Source organism: Syngnathus scovelli, chromosome 8, assembly GCF_024217435.2.
Source record: "Syngnathus scovelli strain Florida chromosome 8, RoL_Ssco_1.2, whole genome shotgun sequence".
Classification (NCBI taxonomy): Eukaryota; Metazoa; Chordata; class Actinopteri; order Syngnathiformes; family Syngnathidae; genus Syngnathus; species Syngnathus scovelli.
The window spans coordinates 15,079,007-15,102,832 of NC_090854.1; the positions used below are offsets into that span (position 1 = coordinate 15,079,007).

The following is a 23,826-nucleotide window of genomic DNA, read 5'->3' on the forward strand; positions in this document are numbered from 1 at the left end:
CGCGACTTATAGTCTGAAATTTATGGTATATATTTTAATATACTACATAATAATTATTTATTTTGTCTATTTTTTTCCAAGAAAGCATACGTATGCATCCCATACTGGAATATACACCAGAACTCAAACAGCAACTACCATGAACAGCAGTGGGTTTTTTTTTTTACATAAATTCTTTGAACACCAAGTAGTTTTAGTGATTAAATGTTATGCTTGATTAATGTGAGACTTATCCGAGAAGTGTAAATCAAGATGATTAACCCACCCATTTTTAATCCATCTCAGGGATCTGACATTTTGACCTTCTACTACCCTCTGCTGTCGACTGAAATCGACATAATTGTGCCCTCAGGCATCGCGAACGTCATGGCTTACCTGTTTTCTGAGAATGGTCATGTGACGTTCACCATGGGCGCTTTGACGTCAAGTTCTGTTGACAGCAGAGTGTGCTTCAGGACAAAAGGCCAGTGCCCTGAAATTGATGAAAATGTGCTCCGGTAAAATACATTGTAGTAAAAAAAAAAAATTATGGCCACAGTTTTCCCATTATTTCCGATGGGAACATTTGAATTAATGAATTTTGGTCAATTGGTTAATGTTAGTTCGATCAGTTTGATCCAAGAGGATAATATCCATTTTGGGCTGCTGTGACAGTTTTAAGCCTGTGTATAGAAGTGCGTGATGCAACTCAGTAAATAAAGACTCACTCATAAACAGCTTGTCTGCTAAAGTGGCCTCTGATGGCCAAATAAGAATTTACAATGAATATCGCTTACACAAACACTCACTGTGCCCTCATAAGAAAGGTCTTTGTGTCAAGCGTAGTCAGTAGTGGAATGTGTGTTTTTATTGCTCTTTTATGCTCAATTAACTTGAAATTACAATGTTGGCAACGCGTTGGCCGGCAAGCACTGGGGGTAAACGGGATTTATTCCAGCACTCACAAAGAAACAACCGGTTCATACAGGCAATGTTGTAACTCGTATTTTAATATTTATGAATATCAATGTACAAATAAGTTAATCACTATTGAAGTATTTGCAAAACAGTTAAAACAAAGCTGTGAGCAGAGAACACATTTTTTCACTTACAAGATGACTGATGATTTTCAAAGGTCACTTTAACGTTACATTTAATTGGAGGTCAGCTTAACGAGGTTCTACTGTATCGTCAAGTTTTCCCCTAATACGCAGACAGTAGTTGTATTAGCCATCATCTTTACATTTCTCTTACTGGAAGGAGGGAAAAGAAGCAGACGGAAGAGCCAGAGGAATAAATCAAGTGGGGGGAAGAAGAGTGAGGCAGGAACTTGAGGGTTCAACGAGGGTTAAGTCCAAAAGGGAAAATAAGTTCCACAAAGTGAACGCACTTGTCAGTAATAAAAGCTTCATTAAAAGGTCAAAGATCTCAAGAGGTCCCTTGGAAAGCTTCTCCCCACTTGTCGGAATTGTCTGGCAACACTGGAGTCGCGTCCCAGCAGCTGATGCAACATGGCACCTTCAAACAAGCACTTTACATTCAAAGGTCAGCGGGGGGAGGGCGTAACATGGAAGAGCAAACGCACAAAAGTCTTTTTTCTTCCCCACAAAAGTGCATTCAGACATGAGAGTGTAGTAAGTTAATTCATACAATGTCCAATCTGTTTTAAAATGTAGCCAAGCACAAATACCAAAAGAGGCGCAGTCTGCTTCGTAAAGGTTAGGTCAAAAAATTTGTTTAAATGTCAAACGATTTCAGACCAAGAGAAATGTGAATTTTCCGCACATCGTTTTGCTGACGAGGGAAAGAATAATGGCAAGAGTTGCTGCACAAAGGTCATTGTTGTGACCTGGGATGAACAAAGTATTACACCGATGCATTTCTCTTTTTATTTAAATAGATTTCATGATGAGATGATGTCTAACATCACCGACATGTGCTTTAATTATGTGCGTGCGTGTCTGTGTGTGTGCGCATGTGTGTGTGTGATACCTGCTCCGCCTTGAAATCACTTTGAGTGGCGGCTTGATTAATTCTGATTCTCTTAATTAGAAAGTTGACAGCTGTCATTGAGAGTTATTGATTGATGGGTTCATTAAGGCTGTGAGGCACTTTCTATTGTTTAGGGGGGTTACAAACACACGCACACACACACGCTCTCTAACAAAATGAATAAATGAAGACAAAGAAGTGAGAAGACAGACAGACCATTGGTATTCGAGGAATGTTTATGAGCATATTTGACATGAAGGAGGTCGTAAGGCACCACATGTCCCCTTTCATTGTTGAGATCCCACCAGTGGATGGAACAAGAGAAAAAATATTATAAGTAATAATATTTGATTTGAAATAAGAAAAAGAAATGTTTGAGGAGTTTTGTCTTATGGTGGGAATTTGGGTTGGGGTTAGGGATTATAGGTAGGTTAAGGATTTGAGTTAGGTCAGTTAAGTATCCCGATTGCCGTTTTTAAAACCGTATAAGACGTGGCTTTCTTCTAGTTTACTTTTTGGTTCAGTTTAAGAAGGTCAGCTTTCATACTCAACTTGCGAGGAAATTCAGACAAGTGTTTATGCTTTTGTGATTTTTATTTGGGGGTGCTGTGAGATTGTTTTTCTTGTGCATTGGCTCAAAGGTTGTGAAAGAAATTTAAGGTGAGGTTAGGATTTGGTTTAAGGCTAGGTAAGAGATGGATTTTTGTGTTTGGGTTCGGTTTAAGGTTCGTAGCTAGGTTTAGGGTAGGGTAAGGGTTATCCTTTCAAAGTGCTTAAGCAAGTTAGGCCAATTTTCGAGTACAAAAATACCTCAAGATACAAAATGAAGTCATTCATATGTTGAAAAATGTTTCTCATAAGAATTCATGTAAAACAAATTCGTTCCAGCACCAAAATAGTAAAATGTTGCTTTATAAGAACTTTACCTTGGAGCTAGATGAATGCACTGAACGAAGGTTGGCGACACAGTAATGTTTTTAAATTGTTGAACTGCTTTGAAGGCCTCCTTATGCTTAACGTTGGTGGAGATAGTTGAAGCATTACGCCCATGTTCCCTGGCAGTGACGCTGACTCATAAATCATGTTTTGCGATTACTTTCACTATTTTTTCCCACCTCTGCCACCTTGTCCTGCCTCTAGCTGCTGAACATGAAACGTCAAACCTCATATGTTGTTTTTTCCGTCGTAGGACAAAGCTATGTTCAAATTGCACTTCTAATAAATCAGTTTCACCACGGGAGCCTGAAGATATACATCCTCCTGAAGTGAACTGATTACAGGCCTCATTGTCACCTCCACGCATCTCAACCAAATCAACTTAGTCACAATTGAGCCAACCTGATTACGTATAATTCTACTATATTGCTTTGGTTCGTTGGGTAGTAAAAGACAGAAAATCGGAAATATGATCATTCCGGGAGCTCCCACTCACATCCACCATGTGTTTGTGACAAACAAAACAAGCAGGAACTTGTGGCTGCTTAGGACTGGCTTCTTTTACCAAATTGAGGTCACGTAAACGACTCTCACTGGAGACCAGCTAGTATGTGGCATTAAAGAGGTTACTGGTGGCACAAAACCACTCACGAGTCCCAATACCTTGGCACCAGTTTGCAAAGTATGAGAATATGCTTGTAATATGTTCTCCAGTGATTAACATCTCAGAGTAATCCAGGCTTGGCAGCCAGACTCATCCACGCTGGCTTGCTGCCAGGCTGGCACGATGACTTGTCCTCCCACAGACAGAGATGAGTCTGGGACAGGACGGGATATGCGGGGGCTTGGATAGACGCGATGCAGACACAATACTGGCAGTGTGACAACACATCAGGGATAATCTCATCCACTCTGACACACTCGTGCAGTAGTTAGGAGACTTTATGTGCTTCATACATGAAGGACATGAAAATGGTCACCACCTTGCGAGACTGGAAAATAACGTCTGCGGACTGAAGCAGAAGGGTTGTGAGTGGATAACCGTCAGGCTCATTTTATTGGATTTATGTTTGTGAAATTGGACTGCAATGGACACACAAGAACACCGTGTTTACTAACCTAGCTGGTTAAAAAGCTGGCCCATGAGGAACTCTTCCTGTTCCTGTGGACGTTCTTAGGTCTGTCAAGTGTTACTTTGACATCCTTTTGAGTCATTATTGTCAAATTGTTCAGTTGTCTAGGGCTATATTGATCAAATATTTAAAAAAATCCTTATCCTTACATCACAGTGCTAAGCAATAAGTCAAGTCAAGTCAAGTCAAGTTTATTTGTATAGCCCTAAATCACAAGCAGTCTCAAAGGGCTTCACATAGACAAAAAAATGCCAATTATTCTCAAAGCATCCCCTGATCTTAAGCTTAAGCTAAATAACATTTTTAGATTTAGCCAAACAGCACCTTCTAAGAAACTTCATTGAAACATGACCTGTAGGTGCATAAACCTAAATTCCGGAACCCAAAGGCCTTTCAGGAAGCAGTTTGGATTTAACATTGTGTTCCAGGCATCGATTCCCTTGTGATGTTAAGTACTTTGAAACTACAGATATGACTAGATCATATTAAAATGTACCTTAAGATCCACTTGTGTGCCATTTTTAGACCAACCATCAAATTCAACCCCCATGACTCGTCACTGATAACCAAACAAGGCCATTACCAAGGTCTCGTCACCGTGGTAGCGTTTAGAGAGCAAGTGAGATTTTGCACATAAAACACCGTTAATAGTGGTGATCATTAAGGGATCTTTCCTCATAACCGGCTTCACAGGGGGGCCAAGGAATGATCAAGAACAATGCGTGGTGCTTTGTAGCCGCCGGTTCGCCGCCAGCATACAAATTTGCAATAAAGAGGCGAGGCAGGGGAAGGCCGAGGGGGTCCGATGGGTGGAGTGGAGACGGTCTGGGCAAAGATCTTGGGTCATTTCTGAGCGGGTCAGGAAGGAGGTGGGGTTTTTTGGGGGGGATAGAGCTGCATTCAGTGTGGGGTAAAGCTGCTCCGAATTGAACACTACTACAAAGCTGGACTCCTAGGGTTCATGAATAAGGCGAGGAAATGATCAGAAAAAATAGAGGGGAAAGAACCCTGAGAGATGTTTAGACAGATGGTGCACTTAAAACAACGGCAGGGCAGAGTAAGGAGGAGGACGGGGTCTGTGGTGGAGGGGGTGTAGGGGTGAAGTCATTTTAATGATAGTTATAATTTGGAAAATAACTGCTCTTCGTGTTCCCACACATCAAAATCAATAACCCTGGGAGAAAAAAAGAAGTGAAGGATAAATGTGATGCCGCTCTAACACATTAATGAAATATACATTTAGATAAGGGTCCAGCAATCAAACATGTTGAGATGAACTGTGGCGCCAAATAAAATACATAGCAGGGGTCTTCTCGTTTAAGGACAGCCTTTGAGGACGCCCATCAGCGCCATTTTTAGAAAGGTTCATCTGATGAGATTCTGGCAAACGCTACACTCTGAGGCCTTAGATGCAACATCAAATGTCACTTGCAGGGGACAAGCATTATTTTTTTGATTTAGCATGTATGAATTATTCATGGACAAACGGCTACTAAATATCATGAATTGGACACAAATTCATTGTTTGACAAAGAAGATGACAGAGGTTCTTCATTCTGATGAACACGGATAACATGAATTGGAGTTTCTAAGCAACAATTTTGCTCCATTGTCCCCCCCCCTACAGTTGCGGTGTGAAATTTACTTTACCACAATTTCCTCGCTTAATGGTTTCTGACATGAAACGCTGCCCTCCTTGCCGTTTATTACTTGGATAGAGTTGGTGTCAATAGCTGGCTTTCTTCAATACGATCACCAGGTTTTGTGTTATATGACTTTATCACAGCAAACAGTGCCTACAGATCAGACATAGCATCTGTAAAGCTGGTGTTTACATCTGCTAGAAATTTCAACATATTAGACAAAAAGCGAAACATATAATATAAATAAAAGAAATAAAACCCCCTGACTAGTTTGTGAAGAAATACTGATTTATATTTGCATTTCCACAATAAAGGTCTCCAACCTTACCCCTAACCTGGTAGCCTCTGCAGTTGAGTTAACACGTTGGTCGAATATATGAAAAAAAATATATACCATTTTATTATAAAAATACATTTGTTTAAAGAAGGCTTCCTCGCTACTAAACTTCCGTCCATTCATTATCCCTTACACATAATAGGCAACACATACTCAATTGAGTATGTGACCTCAGAATGATGTAAAAGGGCCATAATATAAAATTACATTTATAAAACTAAAACCCTGCCCCAAAAATGTTTACTTATATTATAGCTGGTCCTCTCTGCAGTTGAACATAAGCTAATGCCCCTGGCAACTACAATATATCTGATTTTTGTAGACACATTTGCTTCAGCACTGCTACCACGAATGCTAACAAGTTGTCCTGGCTGATCCCCAAAATATAATGCTAAAATAGGGGATTTGAGTCGCCATGGAAACAACAGAGCACATATCTTCATCATCACAAGACAGTAAAACCATGTGATATTAAAGCTGTTATTTCAAGTTAAAATTATCGCACATTGCTGCTTTAAATCATATGGGGACATTTATTTCAAGGTTTTACCTCATGTTACTGAATATAAACACAAAGATGGCATCCCCAATCATAGAGTTTAGACAGAAAGGACCGAGAGCCTCCCGGTGAGAGCGTTGGCCATGGTAATGCCGCACATTGCCGGCACGCCGCCAAGCTTGCACCTTGCCTTTGTAATCAATATCCATTTCCACTGCTATTGTCCTCTGTAGCGAAGGCCTCCCTCCATGCCATCCCCAAATGAGAATGCACCAATAACAGTGCCTAGAAAGTTTGTATGTGCGCCCCACCAAAACACACCAAGGCCTAATCATACGCTTGCTTTTCCCTCCCATGACACGACTGGTAAAAAAAAAATAGAATCGCATTTACAATGGTGACGAAAATCCCAAAACAGCTTGATTCCGGGCGCGTTTTCGAAGGTTTTAAGCTAACATTTGATCGTTGTTTATCGACCCGTCTGAAACTCCAGTGTGTGTGTTTGTGTGTGGGAGTGTGTTTACCAAAAGCTCGGGGACTCATTACCGAGTGATAGCGGTTCTGCTTGGTCGACGAAGGCAGCAAAGAGCTTCCAAAAATGGGTTTTCTGGATTCTGATTAGGAACATTCTGGTTTATTTGAGAGTTTTATTGCTTGCATTTCTTCTTCAAATCCGCATTTTGAAGGACTTTGAACATTTGCCATATTCTGTAATACCTAAAATACCTTTACTTTTCTATACTATAGTAACTATAGTACTTTAAAACAGCGAGAGGCCAGAGATCAATGTTGTAATTTATATTCTTTGACAAATAAACAGTCAGTTAAATCAACCCGTTATGTTTGGATGAATAGATGTTCTGGTAACGTCAATGCTATGCAGTTTCTTCTAAATAAATCAGATGTATCATTAGCCATATTACAGAGAAAGAACTATACAGACCCAAATTTGGGTTTTCTTTTATCATTGTATAAAATATATCGTTACCGTGAAAAAAGAAACTTTGGTCAATATAGTAGCAAATCTTGTGGGACTCCACAATGTACGTTGAGATTTCAGTTCAGTGAGATTTGTGTGTTTTTGTGCTTCTTTGAGTTTTTTATTTGTTTAGTCTTGCATATTGATTGGTACTAGAAAAGCCAAGGAGGAGGAATTTGATGGTGACCATGGAACATAAAGTGAAACTTTAAGCAGGAAAGTGCTGGACATATTCTGACTTCTCAATAGAAAAAAGGGGGAGTTTTTGTAACAATGAAGCCATTATACTACAAGAAAAAAAAACCAAGAGTCGAAATGTTAACTATAATACATTTTTCAAAAAACTGAAAGGAATTAAATCATTGCCTGATTAAAAAAACAAAACAATAACATTAGGTTATGGTATTACTGGAGCCTCAACCTTTTTTTAGGCTAGCATTTGCTACATAGCCACACCAGTATGGATTTTCATTTAAGTCTCCAAGGTGCAACATGTAGCACCAACCCCAATAAACAATATTTACCCGCTTGCCAACAGGGGACAGACACCCTATTGTCAGGACGCAGGCAGATAGGTGCACTTTGAGGCTCAGAGACCTCTTCTCTGACATCTGCGCAGGCTCTATTCAAGCAGGCACGGTGGGGGGGCCGCCACACATGAGATGCCCTCGCCATTTGTCCACCATCCATCCACCTGCCCGGATAACTGCCCTCACTTTCCCCCTCTTGGCGATTGTCGTCTTTTCTTTGCACGTAGGAATAAAAGCGCCGTTTTACAATTAAGTGTAGTTTGTCGCGGATGTGTTGTTGCAGCCCCAACAGCAACTCAACTCGATTGTGCAAGTGGAAAATGGAGCAAAGCATACAAAGAGGAGTCAAGTGTTGCTGAGGACACTTGTGTGGCACTTATCCAGGAAGAGGATAAATGGTACAATGTAAGCGTCAGCGATGAGCTCACCTAAAGTGAAAAAAAACATTCATACATACACTGTAGTGGCTTTTTGGTAAAATGAGATGAAAATAAATAAATATGATAAGAATAAAGTCACAATATTATAAGAATGAGGTTGTCAAAGAGGAAAAAAGTAATTATTAGAAGATAAATATGTTAAACTGATTTTTGAATCATCCTACCGTCGTAAGTTAAAAAACATGAATTACATGCATAAAAAACATATAAACACTTAAGACTTAAAATGAAATGTTGACCCTGCCCATAATTTTGCTTAAATGAAATCAAAGTGGTACGGGTAGGAAACTCGAAAATACAATTACAAAGATTATATCTTTATATGTAAATAAAAAATGTTTTACAAGAACAAAATTGTACTATTAAAATAAAAATTACATAAATTCAATTTGATTACACAAATAAATGTACTTCATTTTCACCCAAACTGTCAAAATATGAATGTAAAAACTGAATTTTAAAGAATCAAGAAGAAAACATGCAAGAATGCAAGGATAAAAAACATCTCAGACATGTGAATAAAGTCATACAAAAAAATTATTTAAGACAGTAAAGTTGTAAATCACTCGCTCATTCACTCACTCACTCACTCACTCACTCACTCACTCACTCACTCCCTTGCTCCCTCACTCCCTACCTACCTACCTACCTACCTACCTACCTACCTACCTACCTACCTACCTACCTACCTACCTACCTACCTACCTACCTACCTATCTTTTATGGGGTTGAACAATATTCCTTATGCTGTGCAGGTGTACCACAGGTTACGGTTCAAGGCCACTCTTATTTCTAATCCAAACCCATGACAGTACACACACGTCTTTGCAGATATACTTTTTGAACCTGAGAGTGTTGTCTTCCAGAAAATCAATCACTGCGAAGAAACAAAGCCCAAAAAAGCATGGTTGCTCAAATGTACAAAGGTAACCTTCCAGGACGGCACGTACTTTACATTGTGCAGATGAAGGAGGAACGCAAATTTAAAAGAAAAAGGCAAATGCAGACTCACACATTGTTTTGTTTCTTCTTTTACCCGGGCAGAGGCAGACACGATTGATTTGAACACAGAGTGAAGGACAAAAGAGTGTGTGGCGCTTGATTCCAAATCAATGACATACTCCAAAATGCCGGCCATGCCCAGGCAAAGACGTCCCGGATTAGTGTGTTAAAAAAGAGAGAAAGAAACCTCACCCGAACCACTGAACCTCACTTCAATCCCCTTGCGACATGTATAACGTTTGTTTTTCTTCCCATCATTTAGATTAAAAGGAGAAGCCTTCCTATGAAATCGTGTGGCATATGCAAAGAAGGGTGGGGGGGATCCTATAGAGACCAAAGCAGTGGGTGTCATGGACTAATTGAGCAGGGCCTGTGTACTCAGACATCAATAGGTTCCATCAGACTGCACAGAGCTTCTATAATGGCACATCGTGGCTCAATCATAGCCGGAATACTGCTGATTACTCACCTGCACGTATGCACTCGCCGTCCCGTTTGTAATATTAAATTAGCATCACAGCCATGATGTGATTAAGCACTTCATGACTACTCTCAAATCAACTGAGTCAGTTTAATAATAATCATCATCATTTTACAAAATTAAATATCTTGATTAAAATTGTAATTAATATTGCAATAAAAATATGATTAAAAATAAGTATTATTATGAACAGGTAATCATTTCACGAGAATAATTCAGAGTTAGAAAATCAAAACAAATGAGGGTAAACTACCAATTTTACAGGAAGATTTTTTTACATCAATGAAGTTGAATAAAAATGATTAAAAAAAATCTTAGTAATCTCGTCTCAATTTATAAGAATTTATTTTCCACTTTCTCCATAGATTCAAACAATAAAGTTGAATAATGATGAGAAAAAATATAGTAAACTCGAATGAAATCTTATCAATGATAAAATAATGAAAGACCATTTCCTGTGGAAGTATTTCCCACTTCCTGTATAGATTCTAACTAATGGCACCAATGATCTTAAAATGGGATTCACTAGATGCACAAAACGGAATAATAAGGGAAAACTCACACAGTCCAGATACTAGAAATAAATATGTTTCACATTGAGCAGTCTTAAATGAATTGAGCAAACCTAGAGGGGGGTGGCAGGGAAAAAAAATCAATGGCGCTTGTCTGGAGGCATCACGAATGCGATTTGCCAAGCAGGGCCCAGCAGCCGTCAAATCACCTAGAGCTAAAGAATTATGATTAACGTTGATGAAGAGTGCCAAGGCTTTAAAAACCATTGCTGGGAAATTGTTCCGAACAGCACTAATTCTGCTGCAGCCAATCAGAGCCTTGATTTCCAATGACCATTCGCTTAGCCGCATCCCGAGAATGCAGAATGGCCAATCAGACAATACTCATCTACAAGTATCTGTGCTTTTAAATGATTGTACAGTAACAGTTAAAAAATCTGCAGGTGGTGGCGTTTGGTGGGTGTGACGCCAAAGCACTATTAGATTCCATGAGATGAGGAACAAGCTCCCATCATCTATTTCTATGCAGCATAAAATTTACATTTTACTTTTCAACGCCCATAAAAGCTGACATGGAACACCATGGACGGTGACACCTGGAGAGTGGGAGGGGGTCAGAGTTCAGCAGTTTACCTGTCACAAGCAGCGCACTGATTAGAATAAATCTACGTGCTTGCAGGAGGTCAAGCGCTGGCCAGCCACAACGGGTGTCACCTACTACTCTATATGCTACACTACACTTGTGTGTGATTGTGCGAGCATGTGTGTGTGTGTGTGTGTACATTTCTTGTAGACCTGGGTACAGTAAAAGTATTCATTTCCAGTTTCGAAGTTGAAGCGATGTCAATGACAGCAGAATAATATCATCACTCCTGTAATTCTTCAACCATCCTCGCCTAGTTGTAATAAATTATGACCACTTGACAGACATTCATGTTTTCAAATATGAAAGCTAGCACTATCCTTACTTAATGTTAGCTGACCTAACTTTTTCATTTATTAGAAAATATATTTATCCTCCAACTAGTCATCAGTGCTAATGAATATACCAGTTGTCCAGTGCACACTGACCACACAAATAAATAATTCTATGTGCATGGAATATTTCATTTATCACAAACTAACGAACACTAATCACCCTAAATTTGCATGTCATCTGTTTGCAGAGGCCACTGCACATGCTGCCGGTGTTCCCATCAATACAAAAGCTGTTTTGGCCTCCAGTCTGCATATTTTCATTAATTAGACAGAATAGTGGCCTTCTAAAAAATACTTTGGGTTGATGTAAGCCTACTTGACTGCTGATTTTAAAAGATTCTTGCTGTTTTTTTAAAAGATCACAATTAGCACAATCTTGAAATTATACAGTTTGCTATGCTACTTTTTCAATTTACAGAAATGCTCAAAATATGTTCAACAAAGTATATGTAGACAAGCTAACCATGCACTGGTGGAAATTGTACAGAAGCGTGTGCCAAGCTAAGATTAAAAAATAATAATTTTTCAACAATGATCAGGAAAAATGTCTGGAAATAAAATAATACATTAATGCTACACAGGCAAAGAGGAGAAGACACTAGAAATTATCTTTTTAAAAGAATTTAGCTTTGACCATACAACAGCATTACGTAATATAAAGTTTAAAATGAATTTTATATTTATTTGAAATCGTCCCACTGCAAATATTTCTAAATAAGAAAATTTGTTTGCTTCTACTCACGAATCTTTATCCTAGTAAAATAATAACTTTTAACTTGTAAAATGAGACAGGATTTTCTCAAAATATTTTATTAGTGATTGAATTTTGGGGATTTTTGGAGGAAAATGTACCCTATAATATAAGTGCTTGTAGTATCGCGGTGCGCGAGGGAAGCAAACAATGAGGACATCATCAATCATCTGTGCTGCTTTCCTGAGGGAAGCCACATGTAGCAGACGGGGCAGGTGGCTGTCATAAAGATCCCAGCTGATCTCTGGCACATTTGACCTCTTGCCCTTTAAATGTTTTCACTGAATACTAACAATGAGCCAATTGTCACTAAATATGCTGTTAGAAAAAGATTTGATGAAATAAATGTGCATTTCAATCTAAGAGAGTAAAAGAGGGTTAAGAGCTGTAAATAATATTGTGACTAACTATAAATACGAGTATCAAAATACTAATCAAAACCATTCAGTCCCTTAAGTCTACTACGCTGACCATCCATCCATCCATCCATCCATCCATCCATCCATCCATCCATCCATCCATCCATCCATCCATCCATCCATCCATCCATCCATCCATCCATCCATCCATCCATCCATCCATCCATCCATCCATCCATCCATCCATCCAATCCACCCATTGTGACACCAGTACTGAAACTTTTCTGACACAGCCTGTTTTTTTTTTTTTTTTTCATGATTAGAATTATAATTTTTCATTGATTGACTGTAAGAGATCACATTGTCATATTGAGACGTGTAGCATCGATACCAAATATGGTTCCTTCTCCTTTAAGTGCTTTGTGGTAGATTTAATTTACAAATTTCTTTGGCTCAAATTTAAAGATGCATTAAATTGATGCCTTTGTTAACTTGATTGAATCTTAAATGTGAAATTTTAATTTTGTTCACAAACAAGGGAAATGATGCAAGTGTGTATTGCACTATAAATCCCACAGATATTGTATCTTGTGTCTTTGAGCGAGTCAGCCAGCGAGATCAGCCGTGTCAGAGCGATCAGGCCAGGGTGGAGTGTTGGGACGGGTGTGTGTGTATATGTGCGGAGGGTGGGGGTGCTTGGGTCAGGGGAACTTCTTTCTTCATCTGACCTATTGTTCTTCCCCCGGTTTGAAAACACCGCGGAGCTTTCATCCACGCCTCTGCACTCAGAGAAACAGGAAGTGTCTGCATCACACACCTCATCCATCATCTGGCAACCAAACGAGCTGTCACATTTAAAGACTTCTCACTCGCATTGTTATCTACTTGACTCAACTATGGCACTGCCAGTTACAGTCCGACTTTCTCCTTCTGCTGTATTGATGTTTTCCTTTCGCTAAACTAAGGACCGTATGTGTTCCATCTGTTAATGGCTCAATCAAGACTCTCAAATTTGGGTTTGAAGACAGGGTTAGGGTTTCTAGCAAAAGTTGGGGTTTCAAATTAAGCTTTAAAAAAATAGTTGGTCACACACAGACACTTACAGATGGCCAACTTTACATAATTCGCTCGTCTACTTGCAGTTTCTTATAAATGTATTTTAGACCTTCTGCAAATCAGTTTCTGCTTCAGCCATGTTAAGAGCTGGGTGCCTCTCTCAAATGAGAAGAGCTACTGCTGGCTGTGAATCGAGTGGGCTATCTTCACACCCACAAAGGTGCAAACCTCCCCTTTCTAACTGCAACAAGATGAGTGCATCCATGAAAACACCAACACTGGGAGTAGCTCACCCCTGTGCATAGTTAGACTACGTAAACTGTAACCGCATGGCGGAATTAAAATGAAATAGCCTTGGAACAGCTGGTCATAATATTTACTTTAGTTCTGAACAATGAGAGAGTATTGCCGTGTTTGACTCTACGACTGGAGTTCCCTTTCCAAAGTGGAACCAGACCAGGCCTCAGAAAGGCTTAAGACATCTAGTCTTCTAGTAGTTACCTCCAGGCTAACTCTAGTAGCAATCAATAAAGACCCACACACAAAAGCTAATTCAATTTCCCTGCACCCGTTTTCTCATCAGGACTCAAAGTCCTGTCCCAGAATGATAGGGCCCCCCCAAACACTTCTGCAAGGAGGGGAGGATTTATCCTAGCTTTCAGCCAGCCTTCTGTAATAGACACAGATAACCGGATTGTTGGAGGAGGTGGTGGAGTACCAGCTCACCTGCCTGTACTGGACGCATCCCCCTTAACCCCTTCTTAAAAAAAAAGAAAAAAAAGAAAGCTAATCAAAAGGCTTTAACTTCCACTTCGGAGAGACCTTAGAGACTTAAGTCCAGAGTCAAAGGGGGAGGAGATCAACATCTGTGTGGCTTCGGTTCACTTACCTGGGATGCGGATCCCAAACGGCCAGATAAAGTGAGGGAAGGGAGGATAAGAGGGGAGGCGGCACCCTGTGCCGGTTGTCTGACAGCTGGTGACCCATAAGGAGGCTTGAAAAGAATGAGATCATAGATCACATGAAAAGGAAAAAGAAATAAACATTGGTTGGAAAACAACAGGTAAAATATCTTCCTGTCTTCTTTGATCATTTCCCCACTCGATCTTCTCGGCGTTTCACTTCCCCCTGCACGGCAGCCTGCTGTCGATCTGCCCCACTAAATAATGCAAAGCTGGAGCACGGGCCTAAAGTGTGCAACATCTCCTACATGTGCTGGGACAATGCATTAAACAATGTGAACATCAGAGACGCAACAGCCCTCGGGCACTCCAGCACTCCTCTGTGAAGGGTGCGCTCACTTTTACGCACGCCGCTTCCCTTTTGTGTGTTTTGCGTGTAACATACACGTTCCAATGCCATGTTCAACCGAGCGAGAGGTGAAGCATGTGTCTTCATGTGTCTCCAGCAACATTCACTATCCCCGGTGAGATGATATCTGATGGCAGATGTTGTAGTCTGATGGCAATCGAACATGAACACACGCTAGGCCTGCCGCAACAAAAAAAAAAAAATGTATGGTATCACTATTGAGTCTGGTTTTTATGTAAAGTATGTCGTGAAACATGTTTAGCATGAAGCTGGAAATTTGCATTACAGAGGGACTATAAGATTTCTTCTTATCAGCACAGATATTTTTTAACGCAAAAATTGCTATTATAAAAAGCAAAGAAAATTATGTATCTGTGCCTATCTTGGTGTCTCTGTGTTAGATACTGTTCCTGATCCTGGTGGGTGAATGCAAAATATTGCAACGCTTTGATGGGATGGTGATCTTGATCATATGAAACAGGAAGCCGTTATTACAAATTGTATAAACATATACTGTATGTCCTCACTTGGATACGCCGAATCTTGCGTGATTGAAGATTTTAAATATTTTACAACATACAGCTGTGAAAAGATTGTTTTATGGTTCTGGTACTAAAACTGTCCAATAATAATCATTTGTGGTGTGTTTTTATGATATATTCAAGTCTCGGTTGACTCTTTGTATATGTTTTCCCTTTTTCATTCACACATATTTTCTGATGTGGCATTGCTGATTTCCTTTCAGTGTGTAGATTATCATACAAGCTTTGTATTGGGGTATCTTTTTTTTTTTGTCAGGGTTGCTTTGTCAGGTATAAAAAAGAAAAAGGCTAACTGTACTTTTTTTTTCTCCACATTGGTTATGCCATGTGACATGACGGGACGATGTTGTTTGTGAGCACTTGAACGTCTCGCTTGTCATCTGTTTAAGCCGCCGTGGTGCACAGACTGTCCAGACTGGCGCACAATGAGTTGGAAGGCCGCCAAATAAACGCCTCCTCTGCGAACATCACACATCTCAAACGGCCCTTTCAACTCTCGGAGGGAAACAGTATTTGTGCATAGCGCAAGACAAAGAAGGACATAATTAAATATCTTCAATGTATGACATGAAAGCTATAGCAAAAATCAAGGTCGTGGGATCATCCTGCTCTTTGGCTCCATGTTATATAATGTTATTGGATAGTCCTGATTGCATATGTGCTTAATGGTAACAGCGCCTGTCGTTTTATCGTTTCACAGTACTGAAGAGGAACGTTGGCATGAAGGATCTGCAACACGAGAGGAGTCATTGCAATAGAAGTTGGAGATTTTCCTAAGTGAACTCTTGCTAGTAGTTCCCAGAGTATTTCAAAATTTAGCCCCGAAAGCCATTTTTGCTTTTCAACACGAGATTTTGTAGGCAGCTTGATCTCGAGTAGACTTTTAAAAAAAAATCTCAGGAAGTGATGCTCGAAAATACTCTTTTTGGGTTAGATCTTCAATTTTTGGGATTTTTTTTGTAGTTTGAATGAATTTATTTCTGGTTTTGGACACTGTGTTTTTGTGAGTTGCATAAACATCAATTTAAAGGCACCGTATGAAATTGAAGCTAAATTAAGCAAAATAAGCAAAATTTTCCCTCCCCTTCAAATAAAGCAATGACAACCCATCATTTCCGCTGTTAATCAATTACGTCAGCTAATTACGATCCTCGCAGCATTCCATCATCATACGCTCCCCCGCCAAAGTGAGAGTTATAAAACGCGTAATTTAGCTCTGACCTTTGTCAAGAGTTCGTCACGTCTCCATCTGTGCATGAGAAGCTGTGAGCGGGTAGGGTCAGGGGGAGTTATGTGATGACCCTTGCTAACCGCTTTAGCTTGCAACTGCCTGCTGGTGCAAAAACACTGTGCAGACGTGAACCCCCCACATGGTCAAAAGGATCAAACAGGCCTGGAGAACACTGCTTGTTTCAAACAAAAAGGGGGTTTATTTGGCGGGGGTGTTGGAGGGACGCTGGTGGGTTCCAGGGCTATGTTTTGGGCTCGGAAAAAGAAGCGATAAAGTTCAGGGGGGTAGGGAGACAAAACAAGAATATGCTAATGAGCTAAGGTTGAATTCAGAGCACAATTGGGGGAGAGCACGGAAAGCGTGCCGTTTGAAGTCTAATCCCCTTTTAAATTCTTAATTAGGAATCAACAAGCCAAAAGTCACTTTGTTGTGCTGACCCACGCATGCGTGCTTGTTGTAGGAGCTGAAAAGAATATTTCTGTTGCAGCTCCACACAATGCAACATTCTATTGCTGTTCAGCCTTAAACATTTTCGCTGATTTTCTATTTTTAACATTATTGGACTAAAGGATGAAGACAACAAGATGGAATGTCTCTAGCATCATGGTTCTAAAAATGCCTAATTTTGTCAATATTTATGAAAACTATCACAGAGTATTTGATGTTTTCTATGAGAAATATATCATTCAAAACTTTTTTCACCATTAATGAGAACTACAACCTCTAAAACTCAATTGATTAAAAAAAATCAGAGAAGCTAAAATAAAAAACAGATTATACAGTTGCACAAATGTGCACACCCTGCAGATGTGACGTCACTCAGGCCATTGCCCAAATATGCAATTAAAAAAGTGTGTGTGTGTATATGTTAATGCCATTTCAATTGCCTCAATAGAGAAAATTGTATTTGCTATACCACTTATTTCAGATTTCAGCTTGGTCACAACACAAATTAAGTTCAAGTACGATTCATAGGTGAATTCCTCCGATTTGCAGGTTAAATTTAGACATGATAATGCATCATCCAGCATATCTCCTCTCAGCGTGGGTTTATGAAATCTCCTAGCTGACTAACCAAACGATTGGGATTAGTTTCTCACTACTTTATTTGTTTATGAGTGTGTGGATGTTGCAGATGCAGGTGGGGAAGCGGCGCTCCACCAAACAAGGCAGAGTAGTGAGTGGCCTCCTCCTGTGAGTAGTGATGCCTCATGCTGATCCGTGTGCGAAAAGCAAGTGAATGTCGCCAGACAGCTGGCGTGGAGATCTACAGTATGCAAAACGTAACACACACAAGTACACAAGATGTTCAGGCACTCTTAATGAGACGTTTACTGAGAACATGAAGTGACTATATATATTTGTATTTTGTGGTCATGGCCTTAAGCCACCCCTTATCATGGCTCGAGCAGTCAAAGAGTAAAGGGATTATCTGTCATTGCTAAATTAGAAATTTATAGATTTTGACTGAAGCAACATAGGAAGGCTCGGCTAGACAACGACCTAGAGACAGAATTTAACTCCGTTCAAGATCTTTATATTCAGTCATTACTCAACTTAAGACACTTTATACCACTGCTTGATATTTTGTATCCATACATTTATCTATCCATCTCCAAGATCCAGGTCACTATGACCATAATGAGGATAATTAGCATATAAAATACTAAAATGATCATTAGCATATAAATAGAAGGAGAATTTTAGGATTTGATTGCTGCCATCATTGACTGCACAAGCAATGTTTAAAGTAACACTGACCACAAGTAAAAATAAGTTAAGCAATTATGAGACGTGCGAACAAAAGCTTGTGAGTAATATGTGTACTTTAGTTGCCTCGAAAAAAATAGAGTTCATCACTTTGCTTTTCCTTTCTCACATTTTGTTGGGAGTGCTAGCCTCCAGAGTTTTTCTGGTTCTTGGTGTCAGTGGGGCTGAACTTGACCTTATTTTTTCCACATTATCTTTCATGCAGAGATATTTTGGTACCTTCTTAAGATACACTCCCCCAGCTCACAGCGAGAATCTAAAGAGAGAAAATCTGGTAGGCCATAATGGGACTCAAAGTCATACTTTACTTAGATACACTCTACACACTCATGTTCTTATCCCTTCAGAGGACATTGGCGTGTCTTCACTGCACTACGTACTTTGGCAGATGGACATGGTAGAACACTAGAAATAAATAATGATAATAATTTTAAAAAGTACCAAGGCTAGTACGAGCATTTAATGTTCAGGGTGAAGAAGAAACGTTTAGCTTAAACTGAAAGGATTGTTTAAGTATTCAAGCCAATTCAATTATTTCAATGTTGGACCATTTGAAATAATTGGTTCATTTTGCCTTAAAATAAATTGTTGCTTGAAATTAAAATTTCTGGTCACAATAAATCTCAGATCTTAAATAATATTTGTTTCGTTGGATTTTTTTAAATTAAGGTTCAAAGTGTACCTAGGGGTCTACAAACTGATTGTAAGACACAAAGTGACCTGTGCAAATTGTTTATGCAACAACAGATTAATATGTATTTATAAATCCTACCTCATGTTAAGGCATGCTTTTACCACATATTTTTTACTGCCTGTGAAATGGGGAATATTCTAGCCTGCCTATCACTGCATAAGATCACTGCCTGATGAAAATGAATCATTTATTTACAATAAAATCCAATCAGTGCTAATCACCCCTCTATTAAAGCTTGTGCCCTTAAATTAATGTCATAATGTCCATCCATGTTTGTGGATGTTTTAATTTCTAACTAAGTGGCAAAATGATATTCAATTAGTTAATTAAGTGTGATCCAGCTGTGCGCCATCTCCCCACACCAGGGGGCGTCTCCCTGCGGACCGCTGCTTTTTAAGCCTCTCTGTGCTAATTATCACACTGACATTATCAGCTTCTACCTGCCTTCTCTGGTTTACCTAAATGTTATTACAGGATGCCAGATCGTATTGCATGATACATTTTTTGGCAGGGCTATACTGTTACATGAATGAGTTTATATTTCTCCAACTTAAATAAATCAACTGAAGTTAAGACTTTTAATTTAAATGGTTTTAAAATAGCGGTGGCACGGTAACGCGCCGGTAAGCAATTCTGCCTCATAGTTCAGAGGGCGCGGGTTCGATTCCACTTCCGGTCCTCCCTGTGTGGAGTTTGCATGTTCTCCCCATGCCTACGTGGGATTTCTCCAGGCACTCCTCCCACATCCCAAAAACATGCATGGTAGGCTGATTGAGCCGCTCATAAAACTAATTCTATTAAAACTTTGGGTAAACAATTATGATCTGGATCAAACTCACTTTGGTTCATTTTCTAAATAAATAAATGAGGATGAGATAAAAGCAAAAGGAGTCAGGAGTGAGACAATGATGATGTTTGCTGTTTTACGGCATTACAAAGGGATTCTATAGATAACCACAAAGATGCATCCTGTGCACCGCAATCAAAAAGTCCACCTACGCTCACGTCTGTAAACACACACACACACACACACACACATAATCTTTGTATTTTTAGGCTCCGATATCCCCCTGTTTGGATGATTAAAAACACAGAAGGACCCCCCATAGACGGCGCCCATCCTAGGGTTCCGGCCAGGCCTTGTCTACCCGACAACTGACAGCCTAAATGTGATTAAATGCTGACCAGGAGGCAGGGGTTTGCCGACCATCCATGGCGAAAGCGATTACCATGGCAATGGGTAATTATAGCTGTCATCTTTTATCCTGCTGGCGCCAGGTTGATTGTATTCACTGACAATGATAGACTAGCTTAGCATGTTAGTCAACCCCAAACCTCCTCCCGAACTGCCAATCACTCGTGTCCCCTCCCGTTGTCGTCAAACATTCACAGGCCCGTCACGGCTTCCTGGTGGCAAACCACAGCCGGGTTTATCTCCCTGGTTCCCCTAGCTATCCCGTAGCTCTCATGCACATGACAACTCAGAAGTGCAAGTGTTATTACAAGGAAGCTCCTGCTGAAGCATTAATTGAAGGGAGTTACGGCGGGACACAAACAACAGGGGGTGGCCGGCGTCCATTATCACTCGTGCTTTCAACAGGTCTCACGTTTGGTAAACTGCAAATTGCAAAAACTTGCAAGGGCAAAATGTTTGACACAATTTGATCTGCAACCATATGGTGCAGGCAAAGACGAGATGATGGCGGTCGGCGGCGGCAGCGTGGGGGGTTGATGAGGTAAACAGTAAAACAGAAAAATAAATAAGCATCAGTAAAAGAAAATGTGGCCAGAATGGGTAAACAAATCAACAAAATCATGACTATTCCGACTCATTAATGAGCCTGCAAGAGGAAGTGTCAGCCGCTACCCCCCACTTGGTCCTGGTGTCCAACCCCATGGCCGTGCCCTCGCCTCCCGCAATGCTGACAACAGCCATACTGTGGATGCTAAAAAGCCAACTGTGACGTTTGGGAGCCGCAGGACTACAAGTTCACATTGAGAACAACACGGCCTTCCCTGTTTGCTTAGTGACACTTGATGTACATTAGCCGCGTTTATAAATCTCTTAATTATTCGCACACCCTTAATCTGACCCAAAGTGGCTATTAACCAGGGTTTGGGAACAATCCAAACAACAATTAGGAAAGAACGAACATAAACTCCCGGTCATTGAATTTTAAGGTTCTAAAGTCAATTTGGCGAGGCAGTGGAATTGGTGACAAGTGGACTTTTATCAGAATTGTTACCTTTATACTACACGGAGCTGTCGTCTCATTAAAAAGAATTAAAAAGTATTAGTAAATAACCAAATAATTTATACTACAGTATGAAATGTTGTGCTTTGTTACCTTCCCACCAAGTCTTTTACTACATCAACATCTTTTGTTCTAACCCAAATATATATTCCAGGTGGTCTTGTTTGGGCCTGTAAATTCCCTGAAAGTGGATGAAATTAAGATCTGCCTATTCCGGTTACAGTCGCGGCGTGGTACTGACAAAAACAGATGAGTGTTTCTCTCGAGGGATCTAGCGAGTGATTCTCGGGTATGGAACCAGTTAGTGTTGCCTGTTATTGCAGCTGATCATAAAAGGTAACGTGCATGGGAACTCTTCTGTAAAAAGTGGAAAATGTTTGTTGCTATAAAAACGTGTTGATACAAAACAGTGCGGTGGGAGTGTTCTCCAAGGCGGAGTTAATGGTAACGTTAAGGGGGAACATATAGCGAATTGTTAATGTGAGCTCTTTATAGCCTTAGCAATTAAATATTTCTTCATTTTGAAAAACATATATGGGTAGATTTTAATTAAGGTATGATTCATTTCATGCCATTTAAAAGGATTTTAAAATATATTTGAGTACACTCATTAAAATATTTTAAAATTTTACATCTCATCAAACTCTATACATTTTTTTTTTAAAACAAAAGAATATTATTTTTTTTTAGATTATAGGCTTAGGTCTTCCTGTGTGGAGGTTGTACGTTGTCCCTGGGCTTGCATTGAGGATTTTCTCCAGGTACTCTGACTTAGATTCCATTCAATTTGAAGACTCTAAATTCTTCCTAACTGTGAATGGTTGTTTGTCCAATGGTTTTATTTCACTAACTCCTCCAATCATAATCAAAGCGTCTTTCTCAAATTAGCTTTGGGTACAATTTAGGAGACCACATCCTCGCTAATGTTTGACAGTATCCAAGCACCTACTCTGTAGGCCTCGACCCACCAGTAGTGAACGGGCAAGCAGATTAGCAGGAATCCTGGGAGGAAGTTTAAACAAGAGGAAACATTAAGTTTAAAATAAAACACAGGAAGCAAGCTTAACTACAACTCCTCCCAGTGGCTGTCTTTTCTTTTTTGGACCCAATTATTATTGGTTAACGGGATTAATTACTCCAAATTCTCTTTCTGTTCTTTCTCCCTCCGAGCAAATGGGCAATAAATCCTTACTCGTGCTGCACAGACTGAGAGGAGTGCTTTGATTAGCATAACAAGTTAGGGAATCATTAAAGTGCCCCCAGTGAAAAAACATCCCAGCACACAGGATGCAGGCTGGGATTTAGGAGGGCTATTTAAACAGAATAAAATAAATAGTTTGGGAGGCGGGACAGAGGTGCTTAAAAGACAACAGTGATGTCTTCTCACACAGAGGAAACAATAAGAACACAGCGGACCAACTGTCATAGGTGTTATTTCAGCCACCGTTGCTGTTGTCTGGGTCTGTTTTTTTACAACAAGAAAGTAGTCGTGACTGTATTCCTTCACTGTATATTTACATATATTGTGTAAGCCATGATAAAATACGTGTGGACTGTCAAAGGACAGACATCTTTTCAAATGAATGGACAAGTATTTTGTATGTTTACCTAAAGGATGAAGACACATCTAGCTGTATATGAAGGAACATGAAATATGTGAATAGAATAGAATATGTTGTGTGTATATTATTTGTTTACACTGTGTGATTGTATATGCAAATTGGCAGCCAGTTGTTTGATCATGTGATCAACTTTACATCAAGTGGAGTTCTGCAGTTCTTTGTGCGTGCCGGTCTCCAGTGAGTCCGTTATGCTTCGTCCAACTTGACCGTGTGCCTCTCCTGTATTGAACGTAATGGGTGGGTGTTCACTCCCACAACGGCACAAAGTTTTCTGCCAACATGTTGATAATATGTCTTTAAATGAATACACAGACATGTGTACATATCGACAGTATGTATGTAGATTTAAAGACAAAGAGCAGACAGAGGGAAATTGTTTATGTGATGTGTCTTTGTGTCAAAGTCTCAATCGACAAATGAAATAACATTTAAGTTTACGTAACACACAATTATTATTAGATGCTGAATTGAATAAGAGTCAACAAAAGGACTGGCGGTGAGGGGAAATCAAATCTGGTCTTTCTCACACTTGTCATCTGCTGCGAAGAGCAGAAGCGAGCACGTCTTTTTACAGTTTCTCCGCTAAATCCCAACAAGTTTGCCCAAGCGAACAGATGGGCTCGCTAATTAGCCGCGCTCAGGCTCTACGTTGCTTTATAAAGAGGGAACAGGTTCCAGACATTTTGACACATTTTATTAACATATCATACCTTGAAACGACGCTTCTTCCTTGTGTGCTACTCTTTTGCTAAATGTGCACAAACAGTCCTGAGCATTTATATGAACACACACAG

The 23,826-nt window shown here is 39.8% G+C and overlaps 1 long non-coding RNA gene across 1 annotated transcript in view; it reads left to right on the top strand.

The window, feature by feature from the left end:
* Positions 1-23,826, top strand: part of LOC125973868 (uncharacterized) — a 53,792-nt gene that overhangs the window by 27,631 nt on the left and 2,335 nt on the right. The window lies entirely within an intron of this gene.